Raw genomic sequence first — 16,512 nt, 5'->3', positions numbered from 1 at the left:
CTTTTCCTTATTATCATACACGCATATTCTAATTGGACCGTGCGCGATCTTGGCCACTCCCGCCCCGCATCAATTCCTTTACCCAAATTTTAGTAGCCGTCGTACTTCAACCGTCCCCCACACTCCTCTAGCACTGACCTTATAGTAAAATTGCAGTAGCCGAGGGATTTGAACTGTCGCCCTCCCTCGTCCACCACCATCTCCACCCACAATTACTAAAATTTTCAGTAGCCACGGCGTATCCTCAAACACCTCACTCCACAGTCCCCCACTCGGCTCCTCCCCCCTCGAACCCTAGCTCGTCGCCGCCAACCCCTGCCAGTCTGCCCATTAATCCTAGCTTAGATAATAAAGTTTAGGTTACCCGGCGATTCCCATACCGTCGCCCCACTCCCCTGACTTTTTAGATAAGTCATGTGGTGTCCCTCCCTCCAGATCCACATCCCCTGCTCCAGAATGTCGTAGCCTAAGCTCGACAACGTATCCCGGGGAGCCCGACGAGCGTTTGACCAAGAAGAGGTTTATCATGGCCTCTCTGGCGGACATTGGCGAGGTGGCCGCTGTTCGCCCCAACCAGTAAATATCGGAGCAACACGTCGCCGCGGAAGCCGGCAAAGACATTGACTACGTTGCCATGCCCAAGGCTTTATGTTAGTGGGCGAGCGTATTACTATAACTCGGGAAAGCTGGCTACGACATCAAGCTCGTCGACAGCGACGGCTTCATGCGGGCCATGTCACACGTTAAGTGGTCCATCCCTAACCCCTTTGGTTCAACCGCCGTCGATCCCTTCGACGACCCTGCTGCTAATTTCCTCCGCCAAGAGGTCAAGGATTTGCAATCCTTATACGCCATTGAACCCATTTTGTTCTACGATGGAGGTTTGGGATCCTTATACGCCATTGAACATTCTATGACGGCGGTTTGGGATCCTCAATTTCAAAGTTAGATCTCATCGACCATGACCACGACCATGAGGAGGGCACCTGCGAAGGTTGTTCCAAGGTGAAAAGCCCATCTATGAGAACAGAGAGTGCACCATGGGTTTTTGTTCTTCGAACTGGAAGGATGTGACGTCCCAAGACCGGAGCTTCAGAAGCCTTCCGGGGTTTCCGGGTTTCGTCGTGTGTTTTGTTTGGTTCATTGCATTCATTAGTGCATCATGTGCATTGCATCATGTCATCTTACCATCATGTCATTTCTTTTCTTAACTCAACTAAATAAATTGCATGGATCTTCGGTCCATTTAAACCGAGGGAAATGCACATGGTGATTTCTCTTTAAAACATATCCAAAGTCTCCTACTATTATTAGGGAGCTATATTAAAATATTCCATTAACTTTGGAATCACCATAACACACTTGCAAATTATCCCAATGCCTTTGTTATCTTAATTCTTGGTCTCCAACCTTGCCATATATTCTTTCATCATATTCCGGAGCTCCACCAAAAATCTGAACATTTTTGGACCTTACCAACCCTCACTTCCTATTCAAATCATTTGAATTTAAATCAAATGAGTTTGAATTTAAATCTTTCAATCTTGGCCTTTTTCTATTTTCTCGGAACAAGCACATTTTTGTTAGTCCGGGAAAATTATCCACGTGTCCAACTTCTTCCCCTAACCCTCTTTATTTTCTTTCTTTTCTCTGTTTTTTTCTTTCTTTAGAGTGAGTGAGAGAAGAGAGCTCAGCAGCCAGGCCGGTCTGCTTCCCCGCAGTCCATTTGGCCCAAGGCCCAGCCGCGCCTATAACCCTAGCCGCTCACCACGCTCTCTCCCGATCCCCATCTCTCCCCCTCGTTCCCGTGCCGCCGCCACACATCGACGCCAGGGAGAGCGCCCGATCCCCTCTGCCTGCTCCTTTCCTCGCCATCGTGCCCCGTCACCGGGTCGCCGAACCTCGCCGCCCGATCCACCGCCCATGTCACCCGACGTCGCCCCATCTCCTGGCGGCGGCCCCACCGCCAAGCTCTGCCCCGCGCCCGAGCGCCTCCTCCCACGTGCTCGCCTGACCCGCACGACCATGGCACCGTCGGCCTCCATGGTTCGCCTGCGCCCTGCCCTTCTCAACGTCCTGCTCGTCCTCGCTGCATCGCCATCTTGCCTCCTTCTCCGCACCCTGCTCCCTCCTACCACGAGGTCCACCTCCCATGGCGTGCTCCTGTCTCCATCTCCGCCGACGCCGTACATCCCTGTCGCCCCGCTGCACCGCCTCTGCTTGCTGTCGCCGATATCCTCGCTAGCTCCATGTACGTGCCGCTGTTGCTGGTCTTTCGTGTCGAGAGACTAGTCGATGGACTCCTCCTTGCCTCTGCACGCCGGCACCTGTTGTTGTTTGACGCAAGTTTGCCCCTGATGTATATGCCAAGACCCCAAGATCGAATTTACGGACTGACAAGTACCACCAACACCTCTGAATTCATCAAGTAAGACGACGCTCTTGTAGAACTACGGTGCAGAGACCGAGACCACCAAGACCATCAAGTACGACTACTGCACCGAAACACCAAGACCATCAAGTATGACTACCGTCGACCCTCGAAGACCCCGTGGACGTCAAGTTCCATGTTGCGACCCCGAACATCCACGGACGCGTATGACTATCGTTGCCCGAAGAACCGTGAGTCACAAGCACCGTGAACAACTACCGTCGCCGTGGATCCGACAAGTTCGCGAGTACGACTACTTCCCACGACTACCCTCAAGGACATTGGTTCCATCAAGTTCGACGACAACATGGGTACAACTACCGCCACCGTGATTTTCGACAAGACGTCGTGTACCTCTACCTTCACTACCATCCCGTTGATCACCGATGACCGATAGTACCACTACTTCCCTCGACGACCCGTGAACGACTACTTCCTCTATGAATTCGTTCCACCCGAAACGCACGCTTCGAAGGTATAACCCCGAGACGGCCGCCCGTGAATGAATGCATGTGTGATGTATGAGATGCTCGTGCTTGCTCCATGCTCGAATTGTCGGTGCACCTTGCCCCTCTTTTGCCTTGTCACCATCGTCGACTCATGGGACACCCGATATCCGGGAGTGCCCCACCATCTTTTTCACGCATCCGCACACTTCTCCTTTGCATCGGTATCTCAATCGAGTTACCGAAACCGGGACGTTGCCGTGGCACCGTTTTCGGTATCGTTGCCGTGGCACCCCTTTCTTTCCGCCACGATGACAAATGCTTCATATAATGCTCATGTCAACATTTTCTTTAAAACTTGCACATGTCATCCGCATCATGTTAACAACATCAAGAATGTTTAACTTGTTTGCATTAATTTGCTAGATGCATATGGGGGTTTACCAGATTTGTAGTTTGTTATATCCGGCCCCATTTAAATTGTTTAGATAGTATAGTTATGTTATGCTTCACCTCTTTCCTTGTTAACCAACATTTAATATTGTTGAGTACCAAACCGGGAGTGAACTAAATAATTGATGTGGTGTTCCGTCAATATGCAACTCGTTGCATATTGGGCTCCACTTAACTTGTAGTTTTGGTTGTGCACTTTGCCATGCCATGCATTTTTAAACCGGACATGCATCATACTTGGTTGTGCATCATGCCATGTTTATGCAATGGTTGTTTACATGTTGTTTGCTTTCTTTCCGGTGTACTTCTTCTCGGTAATCCGGTAACGTTGCGTTTGTGAGGATCCGTTCATCTACGTCTGTTTGTCTTCTTCATGGACTCGTTCTTCTTCCTTGCAGGATCTCAGGCAAGATGACCATACCCTCGAAATCACTTCTATCTTTGCTTGCTATATGCTTGCTCTTTTGATATGCCTATGCTGCGATACCTACCACTTGCTTATCATGCTTCCCATATTGTTAAGCCAAGCCTCTAACCCACCTTGTCCTAGCAAACCGTTGTTTGGCTATGTTACCACTTTGCTCAGGCCCTCTTATAGCGTTGTTAGTTGCAGGTGAAGTTTGGAGTTTGTTCCTTGTTGGAACATGGATATTTTGTTGGGATATCACAATATCCCTTATTTAATTAATGCATCTATATACTTGGTAAAGGGTGGAAGGCTCGTCCTTATGCCTGGTGTTCTGTTCCACTCTCGTCGCTTTAGTTTCTGTCATATCGGTGTTATGTTCCCAGATTTGGCGTTCCTTACACAGTTGGGTTATAATGGGAACCCCTTGACAGTTCGCCTTGAATAAAACTCCTCCAGCAATGCCCAACATTGGATTTACCATTCGCCACCTAGCCTCTTTTCCCTTGGGAGTCGTGCTCCCGAGGGTCATCATTATTTTAACCCCCCCCCCCCCGGGCCAGTGCTCCTCTGAGTGTTGGTCCAAACTAGATCCCTGTGCAGCGCCCCCTCGGGGAAACTCGAGGTTTGGTCTTAGTTGTATGTAGCGCTCATCTGAGTGTGCCCTGAGAACGAGATATGTGCAGCTCCTATCGGGATTTGTCGGCACATTCGGGCGGTGTTGCTGAACTTGTTTTACCATTGTCGAGGATGTCTTGTAACCGGGATGCCGAGTCTGATCGGATTGTCTTGGGAGAAGGAATGTCCTTCGTTGACCGTGAGAGCTTGTGATGGACTAAGTTGGGACACCCCTGGAGGGATTGAACTTTCGAAAGCCATGCCCGTGGTTATGGGTAGATGGGAATTTGTTAATGTCCGGTTGTAGAAAACCTGAAGTTGGTCTTAATTAAAATACATCAACCGCGTGTGTAGTCGTGATGGTCTCTTCTCGGCGGAGTCCGGGAAGTGAACACGGTGTTGGAGTAATGCTTGACGTAGGTTGTTCTAGGATCACTTCTTCATCATAGTTGTTCGATCGTGCTTTTGCCTTCTCTTCTCGCTCTCATTTGCGTATGTTAGCCAACATATATGCTAGTCGCTTGCTGCAGCTCCACCTCATACCTTTTACCCTTCCTATAAGCTTAAATAGTCTTGATCACAAGGGTGTGAGATTGCTGAGTCCCCGTGACTCACAAATACTTCCAAAACCAATTTGCAGGTGCCGATGATACCGTGCAGGTGACGCAACCAAGCTCAAGGAGGAGCTCGATGAAGATTGTGTTCGCTATGTTGTTCTGTTTTCAGTTGATCAGTAGTGGAGCCCAGTTGGGATGATCGGGGATCTGTGTAGCATTTGGGGTAGTCTTCTTTTACTTTGGTTCCGTAGTCGGACCTTGATTGTATCTGGATGATGTAATGCTTTATTCATGTATTGTGTGAAGTGGCGATTGTAAGCCGACTATATATCTCTTTCCGTTATGTATTACGTGGGTTGTGTGAAGATTACCTCACTTGCGACATTGCTTTCAATGCGATTATGCCTCTAAGTCGTGCTTCGACACGTGGGAGATATAGCCGCATCGAGGGCGTTACAAGTTGGTAATCAGAGCCTTCCCCGACTTAGGAGCCCCCTGCTTGATCGAATCGCTGGCGTTGTTAAGTCTAGAAAAATGTTTTGAGTCATTTAGGAATTATATATCGGAGAGTTAGGAATTCTTTTTACTCCTTAGTCCCTTCGTCGCTCTGGTAAGGCATCCTGATGTAGAGTTTTGACTCTTCTCTTCTCAAATTTCACTAAAAAAATTTAGGATCACGCGGGTATCTTGGAATCGTTCCGATGGTTTTGTGACGAGAACATTGTTCTTGGTGCCTCCTGACATTTAGGGGTTGTGGCAGTGTCCCGGGGAGTTGAGCTCCGAGGTGTTGTCGTCACAATTTTATCCTTGCAATTCTAGAATACCTGAGTTTCGCCGACATAAAAAATCTCTTTTATGCAGTTGTTGGTGAGATAACCTCGACGCCACCCAGTACTGGGGCGGGAGTTCGGGAGTATTGCCATAACTCGTATAACGAATGCTTTTCGAAGGTTGAGGTAAATGATTTCCGAAGGTTTCTTGGTTATGTGTTGAAGGATGGATACAGCTGGATGTAGGATTTGCTAGTTTTGGGTGAGATATTATGCTATCCCTGTATCCCCAACACCTGATTGCATAACCGGAAAGTTTTGGGAGTTTATAAGTGGGAATTCAAGTAGCTCTTAGGATATCTTTCCAATAGATGTATGATATGAAATTGGGGTTCAACGTATAGTGGTCCGCCTATAGACGGTTGGTTTTACAGTGGTCTCGTTGTGTCTTAAAGAGTCCTTGGCTATGCTGACTCGGGGACGCTTCGTATGTCATGTGCACTGCCTTGTACATGATGGTGCTGTACGATCGAGCCCGTGTAGACCCCACCATGAAAACTTCGGACGAAATCTCTATCATATGTTTGTTCCGGCTTATTCTGCAAGCCAATCCTTTGTTTTGTTTTTCAGTTGTGGTATTCGAGTTGCTTCGAAGTCAAATGTTGATTCCATACCTTTCCTAAGTGGTGTTCTCATATTTCTATGTGGATACTAATCCTTCTTGTAATCGGAATTGTCATGCCAATCCTTTTCAACCGGTGTGTCTCTTTAAGTGGATCCGATCATTTCAACATCAGCAAGATCAATTTCAGTTCTTCTCAACGGTGTTTGTTTCATCCGTCTCCAAGTTGTATTTCCTTTCCCACCCACCCACCCCTTTTTCTTCAAGGACTCAGATTTCTTAATCGACTATCCATCTTATTGATGTGTAGTCTCTCCATTTGTTTTCCTTCAATGTTCTTACCTGGTGATTCTCATGAAGATCCTAACGGAGCTTCAAGTTCATCACTTTTCACTCGTTTTCTACTCCGGTGGTTTCAAGACAAGCTTTGTTGATCATGTCCTTTCCTCGTTTCAATGCTTTCTCATGCAGGTGCAATTCTTAATCATCCATTTCTTGCTATTCAATTGTTCCGGGGTGCTGAAGATATCTCAGAAGACTTGCCTTGTAATTCAAGACCAGTTCAACCTATTTCGAGGTTGTTACCTCATTCTAGCCATTTAATTCAACCGGCGCAATCTCTGTTTTAAATTGTTCAACGGTGTTTCTTTTGAGTGGGCCCTAACCCATAGGTCTTTTCCCAGGATCTTACCTGACTCTTCTTATTCTCCCGAAGTTATTCTCAAATCTTCTAAAGTTTGACGTAAGAATGAATTATCATCAGTCTAATGCCTTTCCATAAGATCGGTTAAATTCTTCTCATCGTTGGCTCAATCTCCTCGCTTTTGATTCTTCCGGAGTGCCTCTACAATTATTGGTGGTGTTTCTCGTCGTCATTCTCAGATTTTGAAGACCGAAGAAGAGTTTTACCTCCATATCTTATCCGTTCTCTCAAAGATTCGTGATTCTAGTTCAAGCCCATCCTCTCATAATTGTTTTTGATTGTCAGAATTCTTTTCACCTATACGGAGCAATTCAAGATTCTGTTCAGTTTGATTATCCGGAGCCCATCATCTAAGATTTATTCAATCTCAGCTTTCAGCTATGGTTCTCCAAATCCTACCGGTGCTTCATTCAAGTGATCTCTAATCAATTCGTGATCCCTTCGTTCTCATGTAACTAGATTGTCTCATGTATCTTCGTTCATTTGCTAATTCTTACCAGTGATTCATCCCTTTACTTCGTTCATTTTCAATCCTTATGGTGGTTCGTTCAAGATTTCTCTTCCTTCTTTATCTTATCAATTCATTCGTTGTTTCGATTCTACCGGTGGATCATCGAAGACCTTCTCAAATTTATGCTATACCTCTCTTAATCCTTTCTATAAGAATAAGTAGTATGCTAAATCCGCTGCTTGTCATCAATTTAAATTGGTGAAGGACACGCATAACGTAATTCTTATTATTGTTTCATCCAAGTGGTTAATTCTCTATTCCGAAGGCTCATCAAATTCCTGATTTCAATTGTTCATCTTCTCTTTTTCCCGAAGTTCCAACCTTTTTTGACTATTTCATCACGGAGATTCATCTAAATCGGTACAAGGATTCACCTTGTGTTTTCAACTTCTCTTTCCTTTCATTTGATCATTCTTTTGTTTAACGGAGTTTTTCAGGAAGGTTCTACACAAGGGTTCATAAAGGATTTAATTTCCTTCTCGAGGTGTTCATCAAGATTCTTTTCAGGAGGAGCTCAAGCATTCTTCATCTTGCATAATGAAGTCCAATTCGTCCTATCTTATCTTTGAGGTGTTGTTTTGTCATTCGTGATTATTTCCCTTCGTGCTCCGTGATTCACAACTTATCAAAAATGAGATATATTAAATCCATCAATCTCGTCATTGGAGTTATCTTGGGTTATTTTTCACCTAAAGCTTTCCCTAAGGATTGTTGCTATTAATGGTGATAATATATGATCCAAGTTCTTCATCTATCCTTCCGGTGAAATATTTTCTCGTCGACTTGTTCATATCAATCCAATTCTTTTTCCCGTGAGTGGCAGGTTGTCTCCTCATAATTTGAGATGTATTCCATAAGACCATATCAAGCTTATTCTTTTCGTTGTTGGGTTTCCAACAACTCCGTTCGACCCTTCTCTTAAAGATGCCGTTTCAAGCTCTTTTGTGGCAGAAGTTGGCATTTTCTTCTCCATTCTCCTATTTCAATTATCTATCTTCTATTCTTTTGTTCCGGAGGTATTGTGATGTTGCTCTTTTTCAACCCATCATCTCGTTTTGTCAAAGATCATGTTCTTTTCATGCCTATCCATTTAACCAGAGTGCTGTCTGAGATCTTTCTTACCCCTTGTTCCATTCTTTCAATAGTTCCGGAGGCAGTGTGTTGTGATTTCATCAACTATCTTCACATCTTATCAAGTTCTTATTCAATTCCTTTTATTTTCAATTGGAGTGCTGCCCAAATTTGTTCTTCCTTGTTCCTCTTTCTTAACAGAGTGTTTTCAACTTCATTCGTCTATGTTGCATTCTTTCTTTTTATCTGTTCAACATCTCAAGGTTCTTTGGTTTCACTCGTTTGTCAAAGAAGTCTCTCCTCTTCTGTGTCCCTCCGGTGCCATCCTAGATCTCGGGACGAGATCCTCTCATAGTGGTGGAGTGTTGTGACGCCCCAAGACCGGAGCTTCAGATGCCTTCCAGGGTTTTTGGGTTTCGCCGTGCGTTTTGTTTGGTTCATTGCATTCATCATTGCATCATGTGCATTGCATCATGTCATCTTGCCATCATGTCATTTCTTTTCTTAACTCAACTAAATAAATTGCATGGATCTTCGGTCCATTTAAACCGAGGGAAATGCACATGGTGATTTATCTTTAAAACATATCCAAAGTCTCCTACTATTATTAGGGAGCTATATTAAAATATTCCAGTAACTTTGGAATCACCATAACACACTTGCAAATTATCCCAATGCCTTTGTTATCTTAATTCTTGGTCTCCAACCTTGCCATATATTATTTCATCATATTCCGGAGCTCCACCAAAAATCCGAACATTTTTGGGCCTTCCCAACCCTCACTTCCTATTCAAATCATTTGAATTTAAATCAAATGAGTTTGAATTTAAATCTTTCAATCTTGGCCTTTTCTATTTTCTCGGAACAAGCACATTTTTGTTAGTCCGGGAAAATTATCCGCGTGTCCAACTTCTTCCCCTAACCCTCTTTATTTTCTTTCTTTTCTTTGTTTTTTTGCTTTCTTTAGAGTGAGTGAGAGAAGAGTGCTCAGCAGCCAGGCCGGCCTGCTTCCCCGCAGTCCATTTGGCCCAAGGCCTAGCCGCGCCTATAACCCTAGCCGCTCACCACGCTCTCTCCCGATCCCCATCTCTCCCCCCTCGTTCCCGTGCCGCCGCCACACATCGACGCCAGGGAGAGCGCCCGATCCCCTATGCCTGCTCCTTTCCCCGCCAGCGTGCCCCGTCACCGGGTCGCCGGACCTCGCCGCCCGATCCATCGCTCCTGTCGCCCGACGTCGCCCCGTCTCCTGGCGGCGGCCCCGCCGCCAAGCTCTGCCCCGCGCCCGAGCGCCTCCTGCCGCGAGCTCGCCTGACCCGCACGACCATGGCACCGTCGGCCTCCATGGTTCGCCTGCGCCCTGCCCTTCTCAACGTCCTGCTCGTCCTCGCTGCATCGCCATCTTGCCTCCTTCTCCGCACCCTGCTCCCTCCTACCACGAGGTCCACCTCCCATGGCGTGCTCCTGTCTCCATCTCCGCCGACGCCGTACATCCCTGTCGCCCCGCTGCACCGCCTCTGCTTGCTGTCGCCGATATCCTCGCTAGCTCCATGTACGTGCCGCTGTTGCTGGTCTTTCGTGTCGAGAGACTAGTCGATGGACTCCTCCTTGCCTCTGCACGCCGGCACCTGTTGTTGTTTGACGCAAGTTTGCCCCTGATGTATATGCCAAGACCCCAAGATCGAATTTACGGACTGACAAGTACCACCAACACCTCTGAATTCATCAAGTAAGACGACGCTCTTGTAGAACTACGATGCAGAGACCGAGACCACCAAGACCATCAAGTACGACTACTGCACCGAAACACCAAGACCATCAAGTATGACTACCGTCGACCCTCAAAGACCCCGTGGACGTCAAGTTCCATGTCGCGACCCTGAACATCCATGGACGCGCATGACTATCGTTGCCCGAAGAACCGCGAGTCACAAGCGCCGTGAACAACTACCGTCGCCGTGGATCCGACAAGTTCGCGAGTACGACTACTTCCCACGATTACCCTCGAGGACATTGGTTCCATCAAGTTCGACGACAACATGGGTACAACTACCGCCGCCGTGATTTTCGACAAGACGTCATGTACCTCTACCATCACTACCGTGCCGTTGATCACCGATGACCGATAGTACCACTACTTCCCTCGACGACCCGTGAACGACTACTTCCTCTACGAATTCATTCCGCCCGAAACGCACGCTTCGAAGGTATAACCCCGAGACGACCGCCTGTGAACGAATGCATGTGTGATGTATGAGATGCTCGTGCTTGCTCCATGCTCGAATTGTCGGTGCACCTTGCCCCTCTTTTGCCATGTCACCATCGTCGACTCATGGGACACCCGGTATCCGGGAGTGCCCCACCATCTTTTGCATGCATCCGCACACTTCTCCTTTGCATCGGTATCTCAATCGAGTTACCGAAACCGGGACGTTTCCGTGGCACCATTTTCGGTATCATTGCCGTGGCACCCCTTTCTTTCCGCCACGATGACAAATGCTTCATATAATGCTCATGTCAACATTTTCTTTAAATCTTGCATAAAACTTGCACATGTCATCCGCATCATGTTAACAACATCAAGAATGTTTAACTTGTTGTATGCATTAATTTGCTAGATTCATATGGGGATTTACCAGATTTGTAGTTTGTTATATTCGACCCCATTTAAATTGTTTAGATAGTATAGTTTTATTATGCTTCACCTCTTGCCTTGTTAAACAACATTTAATATTGTTGAGTACCTAACCGGGAGTGAACTAAATAATTGATGTGGTGTTCCATCAATATGCAACTCGTTGCATATTGGGCTCCACTTAACTTGTAGTTTTGTTTGTGCACTTTGCCATGCCATGCATTTTTAAACTGGACATGCATCATACTTGGTTGTGCATCATGCCATGTTTATGTGATGGTTGTTTACCATGTTGTTTGCTTTCTTTCTGGTGTACTTCTTCTCAGTAATCTGGTAACGTTGCGTTTGTGAGGATCCGTTCATCTACGTCTGTTTGTCTTCATGGACTCGTTCTTCTTCCTTGCGGGATCTCAGGCAAGATGACCATACCCTCGAAATCACTTCTATCTTTGCTTGCTAGATGCTCGCTCTTTTGCTGTGCCTATGTTGTGATACCTACCACTTGCTTATCATGCTTCCCATATTGTTAAGCCAAGCCTCTAACCCACCTTGTCCTAGCAAACAATTGTTTGGCTATGTTACCGCTTTGCTCAGCCCCTCTTATAGCGTTGTTAGTTCCAGGTGAAGTTTGGAGTTTGTTCCTTGTTGGAACATGGGTATTTTGTTGGGATATCACAATATCTCTTATTTAATTAATGCATCTATATACTTGGTAAAGGGTGGAAGGCTCGGCCTTATGCCTGGTGTTCTGTTCCACTCTTGCCGCCCTAGTTTCCGTCATATCGGTGTTATTTTCCCGGATTTTGCATTCCTTACACGGTTGGGTTATAATGGGAACCCCTTGACAGTTCGCCTTGAATAAAACTCCTCCAACAATGCCCAACATTGGTTTTACCATTCGCCACCTAGCCTCTTTTCCCTTGGGAGTCGCGCTCTCGAGGGTCATCATTATTTTAACCCCCCCGGGATAGTGCTCCTCTGAGTGTTGGTCCAAACTAGAGCCCTGTGCAGCGCCCCCTCGGGGAAACTCGAGGTTTGGTTTTAGTTGTATGGAGCGCCCATCTGAGTGTGCCCTGAGAACGAGATATGTGCAGCTCCTATCAGGATTTGTTGGCACATTCGGGCGGTGTTGCTGGACTTGTTTTACCATTGTCGAGGATGTCTTGTAACCGGGATGCCGAGTCTGATCGGATTGTCTTGGGAGAAGGAATATCATTCATTGACCGTGAGAGCTTGTGATGGGCTAAGTTGGGACACCCCTGCAGGGATTGAACTTTCGAAAGCCATGCCCGCGGTTATGGGCAGATGGGAATTTGTTAATGTCCGGTTGTAGAAAACCTGAAGTTGATCTTAATTCAAATACATCAACCGCGTGTGTAGCCGTGATGGTCTATTCTCGGCGGAGTCCGGGAAGTGAACACGGTGTTGGAGTAATGCTTGACGTAGGTTGTTCTAGGATCACTTCTTGATCATAGTTGTTCGACCGTGCTTTTGCCTTCTCTTCTAGCTCTCATTTGCGTATGTTAGCCACCATATATGCTAGTCGCTTGCTACAGCTCCACCTCATACCTTTTACCCTTCCTATAAGCTTAAATAGTCTTGATCGCGAGGGTGTGAGATTGCTGAGTCCCCGTGACTCACAGATACTTCCAAAACCAGTTTGCAGGTGCCGATGATACCATGCAGGTGACGCAACCAAGCTCAAGGAGGAGCTCGATGAAGATTGTGTTCGCTATGTTGTTCCGTTTTCAGTTGATCAGTAGTGGAGCCCAGTTAGGACGATCGGGGATCTGTGTAGTATTTGGGGTAGTCTTCTTTTATTTTGGTTCCGTAGTCGGACCTTGATTGTATTTGGATGATGTAATGCTTTATTCATGTATTGCGTGAAGTGGCGATTGTAAGCCAACTATGTATCTCTTTCCCTTATGTATTACATGGGTTGTGTGAATATTACCTCACTTGTGACATTGCTTTCAATGAGGTTATGCCTCTAAGTCGTGCTTCGACACGTGGGAGATATAGCCGCATCGAGGGAGTTACAAAGGATCCCGTCCATGAAATGTGAGGTAACATCCTATCAGCAAATCCTACCTTTTCTAGCTACCCAATCCGAACCCTTTGTTGTAGTAGCATTTGTCGTGCAATGCTTTAACTGTGCCGTGTTTAATTATTTCAGTTATGCAAAAATGTATTGTTCAATAGGGCTATGTGATGTTTAAGTATGAATTGTCCACTTCAGTTTCACGAATGGCTATATTTGGTTGTTTATAGTGAGTAGATGCCTTGTTTATCTGTATTTCGTTGTTAGGTTGGTTGCAGTGAGCTTTTTTCCAGTTATCGAGCAGATGCCTTGTTTATATGTATTTGGTTCTTAGTTTGGTTGCAGTGAGCATTTGTCTAGTTATCAAGCAGATGCCTTGTTTATCTGTTTTTGGTTTTTAGGTTTCTTTTTTAGCATTTGTCCAGATTCCAAGCAGATGCCTTTTTTATCTGTATCTGCTTGTTAGGTTGGTTGCAGTGAGCATTTGTCTAGTTTTCAAGCATATGCCATGTTATCTGTATTTGCTTGTTAGGTTGGTTGCAGTGAGACTCTATCCAATTTTCAATGGCTATATTTGGTTGTTATACTAATCATTTATGGCTTGTTTATTTTAGTCACTCACAATGTGTTGTTCATTATGTGCAAGTCAGAACTGTGCCGCTCGACTGCATCAATACCAGTTTGAACGTCTATATTTGGTTCCAGTTATGCCTGGTGTAGTTAACACATGCCGTTTATTTCAGTTTTACACATTTATCCAATGTGATTTTTAAGTACTACCTATGTTCTATTCATTTTCAACAATACCAGTTTGAATTGCAATATTTGATGGCTGTTGAGCCTGCTGTCGGTAACATTGCCTTCCATTTTATATCTAATTTAACAACAAGCTGAAACCAACACATTCAAGCTATCATTTGGAGATGATATTGTTTACCTTTGCTATATTTGTTTGATGTTAAGGTTGCTGTACTTATCATGCATTTCCACTATTTATGCAGGACAACAACGGGAGTTGCCACCATATTCCACCAAGGTTAGCTTCATCCCTCGGCTTGTACTCCCCCTATCGTTTCATAATTTAGTGCATATAGATCCAGGCCTGGACACTTGTTAGCTTCTAATATTGACTTGTTGCTTGTAGGTACATATGCCCTTGGCAAGGATCCATGCATTGACCCTTTTTGCGTATGGGGCAATCAGATATTCATGAAGAAGCATCAAGTGAGGAAACTGATAAGGATTATTAGCAAAAAGATACGAATGGTGGCAAGAAAATTATTTTTTTATGCTCTATCCAACACAACAGTGAGCTGTAGGAGGATAACCACAAACTCTACAGCTGTTGTGGGAAACCACGGGCACCTCTAGGACCAAGGGTCCCTTATGGCTTCGGCAGGGGGGATGTCACATTGCACAAAGAGAAGAAGAGCATGGGGCAGCACGACAGAGATCACGCGGGTAATTTTACCAAGGTTTGGGCCGCCGTGACGCGTAAAAACCTACTCCTACTTTGGTGAATTGATGGTCGAAGAATGCTGGTGGAGCGTAGTACACCTGCTCGGCAGGTTTGCCTAGGGGCGGCAGTGGCTACACGCGTATGAATGCGTGGGGTTCAACCTTCTAACCCATGCTACAGTTGCCATGGGCCTCCTTTTATTGGTTAAGGGGTCACCACAATGGCAAAGTTGTCATTATGCACTGATAAGATAGAAAACAGTGCTATCATACCTAACCCTGCAGGCTGACAGGGCGCATAAAATTTACGCTCGGCGTAACATCGTCGCTTGCGCGGCAAGCCTTGCCAGGCTATCTTGTCAGCTTCACACCTGCTCGCTTGACACATGCAGGACGGGTGTCGCTTGTAGGCTTTTCTTGTAGAAAGAGGCCGCCATGTGGCGAATGGCTGCCACTTAGTCACTTTGCGGCTTGACACCACACTGATTGACGACGTGGGTTGTGGCAGAGTAGTTGGTACTGGTGCACGTCGGTCCTAAACAAACGGTTTAAAACCCCTTTCCGCGATGGCATTTGGAACCGTCGCCAAGTGAGTGTGGGCGATAGGGGTGTCCTTCCCACACGACCCAGAAATGTCGGGGATAGGGCCCCTACAGTACTCCTACTCATTTCTGCTCGCGTTGCCATCGCAGTAGGTATTCTGTGGTGCTACGTTTATGATGCATGACCCATCACAAATGGTTCACTATTATAGAACATGTATGATGCGCGGCCCATCACAAACGGTTTACCGTTAAGAAGATTAGCTAATCGTCGTATGAGTGTCGGACAGGATTACGAAACGTCAGACCGCCGTAACATCATCGTACACGACAACTATCGCACACGCTATTCTGTGGTGCAACGTTTACGATGCATACTTCATCAGAAATAGTTCATGGTTGCGAATCGTGCACGATAAGGCAACTAACACAAACGTTCAGTTTGCCCGCACCGTTTGTGATATTGTCTGACATCGCACACGCTTTGCAAATGGCAATTGTGTCCATGCTTGAACACGTCTCCGCTCTGTGAACCGTGTCGGATTATGGTGCATATCACAAACGTTTGTGTATTACCAACCGTATGTGCCGTAACAACCTGGAGAGCGTAATTTCACCGTAATTTAATTGTTTCTTTTCCAAATTGTACCGGGTTTGGATTTGAATTTGAATGTATGCTACAACTTTATTCATACCCATCAGGTTTAAACAACCAATGCATTATTAGATTCATAGGTACATGATACGTCCATTTTGCATCATGCTTTTATATCGATATTTATTGCATTATGGGTTGTTATTACACATTATGTCACAATACTTATGCCTATTCTCTCTTATTTTACAAGGTTTACATAAAGAGGGAGAATGCCGGCAACTGGGATTCTAGGCTGGAAAAGGAGCAAATATTAGAGACCTATTCTGCACAGCTCCAACAGTCCTGAAACTTCACGAAAGACGTTTTCAGAATATATAAAAAATACTGAGTGCAAGAAGTTCACCAATGGGGCCACACCCTGCCCACGAGGGTGGGGGGCGCGTCCTACCCCCTGGGCGCGCCCCCCTACCTTGTGGGCCCCCTAGTGGCCCTCCGATGTCCATTTTCTGCTATATGAAGTCTTTCGATGAGGAAAAAATCATAAGCCATCTCCTCGGACGAAACTCCGCCGCCACGAGGCGGAACCAATCTAGGGCTCTGGCGGAGCTGTTCTGCCGGGGAAACTTCCCTCCGGGAGGGGAAAATCATCACCA

Source organism: Triticum urartu, chromosome 4A (genome assembly GCF_056163025.1).
Source record: "Triticum urartu cultivar PI428250 chromosome 4A, HENAU_Tu73, whole genome shotgun sequence".
Taxonomy (NCBI): domain Eukaryota; kingdom Viridiplantae; phylum Streptophyta; class Magnoliopsida; order Poales; family Poaceae; genus Triticum; species Triticum urartu.
This window is presented reverse-complemented; position numbering follows the sequence as displayed.